Source organism: Helianthus annuus, chromosome 16 (assembly GCF_002127325.2).
Source record: "Helianthus annuus cultivar XRQ/B chromosome 16, HanXRQr2.0-SUNRISE, whole genome shotgun sequence".
In the NCBI taxonomy this organism is placed as follows: Eukaryota; Viridiplantae; Streptophyta; class Magnoliopsida; order Asterales; family Asteraceae; genus Helianthus; species Helianthus annuus.
Window position 1 is genome coordinate 178,992,547 of NC_035448.2, and position 2,658 is coordinate 178,995,204.

General features: G+C 37.2%; 1 long non-coding RNA gene across 1 annotated transcript; it reads left to right on the forward strand.

Moving 5' to 3' along the window:
- The first annotated feature begins 1,581 nt into the window (after positions 1-1,581).
- On the forward strand, positions 1,582-1,895 carry LOC110917945. The gene is made up of 2 exons (XR_002580963.2): positions 1,582-1,642; positions 1,718-1,895. It is a non-coding gene; the product is annotated as an uncharacterized LOC110917945 (long non-coding RNA).
- The last annotated feature ends 763 nt before the right edge of the window (positions 1,896-2,658 follow it).

Sequence of the window (2,658 nt, forward strand, 5' to 3'; positions counted from 1 at the left end):
TTTTTCCTGTTGATTGTACTTCCCTGCTTTTGGCATCCCTTTTTGTGAGATGTGATGTTGTTTTGTGAGATGTGTGAGCATTGAGAGAGAAAGCATATGGTGATCCGTGTGAAGTCAAATGGACGGTTTACGTAACACCCAAGCTATGACAGGTCATCATTCCAACGAGCTATCTTAGCAACCCAGTGTTAAAGGTCTTCCTTTTAAAAGGTCGAAGAACAGTTCAGGCTTGACCATAGATGCGGTCTCACCATCCCATGTCAGATTCAAGAACAGTTCAGGTATGTCACTCGCAACTCGCAAGGAAACCTTTTTTTAGGATCTGAATTTAATTAGTTATACCTTTGGTTAACGACTGTCACGATCACTATTTTTACAGAACAAGCTCACTCCGATCTTCTGGCTGCCGGAGAAAGTGTATCTGCTTGGAGAGTCTCGGAATCGGCTTTAGTGACGCTGAACGCTGCTTCATTCGAATCGATGGGGGCTTCATATGCAGAATGTTCCGTCACTTAGTGGTCTCATGCTCACTCAAGCAGAGGTAAAGTAAAGTTTATCATCATTCATCAATTTTCTTTTCTTTTTTTTAGAATAAAGGTTTTTATATTTGCAACTTGACAAAATGTCATTTATATTAAATTTATTTTAAGTTAATAGTGTACTGGTTATAACTAATATCAAATCTTTACTAATACTTGATTTCTTTTTATCATGGTTGACTTTGCGAGAACTAACGGAGCTTGTGTTCTTAATATGTCTGAACTGAAAGTGTTTGAGGCTATGATGCATAAGCTGACTCTGTCAGGTTACATATTTGTTTCTTGTGCTTAAAACACGTGTACTTCATGCTTTAAAGGTTGTTTAAGTTTCGTGGCAAATTACTCTTGTTGTGTACTCCGGATTTTGTGTTCTTAATCTGTCTGAACTGAAAGTGTTTGAGGCTGTGATGCGAAAGCTGAGCTTGTGTTCTTAATAAACATATGTGAAGGACAAGATGGTAATTGAACAAGGTGTTGAAAAAACACTTAATGCACAATGTACAACTGTTAAGGAACAAGAAAACACAAACCCTTTTACCCTTTACAAGGTTATACATCTTCCGTCCAAATGTTCTTAATCTGTCTGAACTGAAAGTGTTTGAGGCTGTGATGCGAAAGCTGAGCTTGTGTTCTTAATCTGTCTGAACTAAAAGTGTTGAGTCTATGATGCATAAGCTGACCTTGTGTTCTTAATCTGTCTGAACTAAAAGTGTTTTGAGGCTGTGATGCAAAAACTGAGGCTGTGTAATCTATCTGAACTGAAAGTGTTTGAGGCTGTGATGCAAAAACTGAGGCTGTGTAATCTATCCAACAACTCAAGCAAATGTTTTCTTTGCATTTTAGGGGGAACATGGGTGCTTCTCTCCCAGGGCATACAAAACATAGGTTATTGGCGGCAGCTCGCCATATTTAACATATAAAAAAACTTTATATGTTAAATTTGGCGGGCTTCCGCCAATGACCTGTGTCTTGTATGCCCTGTGGAGAGATGCACCCATCTTCCCCCTAAAAAACATAGAAAACATTTGCTTGAGTTGTTGGACCGAGCGAACCTTGCATAATGCGTCAAGGGAAACTATTGGTCGAGCGAGACATTTGTTCAGGTATCCTTATTTCATGATAAAATGATTATGAATAGCTGTGCATAAACTAATCGCAAGTTTGTTTGGTATATGCAGGGTAATAGGGAACAGAGGTTGAACCTGTGGTTTGACGCAACAAAGAACTTCCGTACTTACTCTATTCTATGACTACTGCAGTGACACCGGTCGGCTTGAATCGAGCCCAAATCAGTTTTCTGGATTTGAAATGATAGCCATTCAAGTTTATAATAAAAAGCAATCATGCTGTAGTGAACTACTTTTAAAAAAAAAAACAGATGTATGTATGTATGCATGTTCTGATTATATATTAGAAACCACCTACATATTTCTGATGCTTGAATGGGAACGACTATTGGACCAACAAAAACAAGATAATTTCATATTTATGATGCTAGCTACCAATATGTATTCATTATTGATTATCTTGTATACACTTGTACGAAGTGTCATGCACAGCAAAAGGTATAGTTATTCTTTGTGTGCATTGCCACTCAAGTTCATTGTTTGGGTCAACTAACGGGTCAAAATAGGCTTTCGAACTCTAAAAATGGATCTTCGGAATCAGTTAGTTGTAGCAAGAAAATGGTTGGTTGGGTTATGTGGTTAACTTTACTAGATATGCCATCACTTCATCTGTTATAAAACACAATATTGACCCATCGGTTGGCAGGTTTCAAATCTTGACTTGACCTTTAGAGCATATGTATTGGTAAATATCTGCCAACGTGCAGTAAGTAATCAGACAGCGTTACCTTTTCAACACTTAACATTTTAATGTTGTTTTTGTAGTTATGTTTAATACAAGTATAAATAGTTGGACAAAGGAACCTAAAATCTTGACCCGGATTACAATTTAAATTACATAAGGTACTAATAGATCCTACTTGACCCGGATTACATCTCTAAACAATGAAACCCTAAAATCTTGAGCCATTTTTCTCTCTAAATTCACTTGCTACAATTTATCGCGCCATATTGAAATCGAAGAACAACAAACCTATAGGTGATAAACTAAC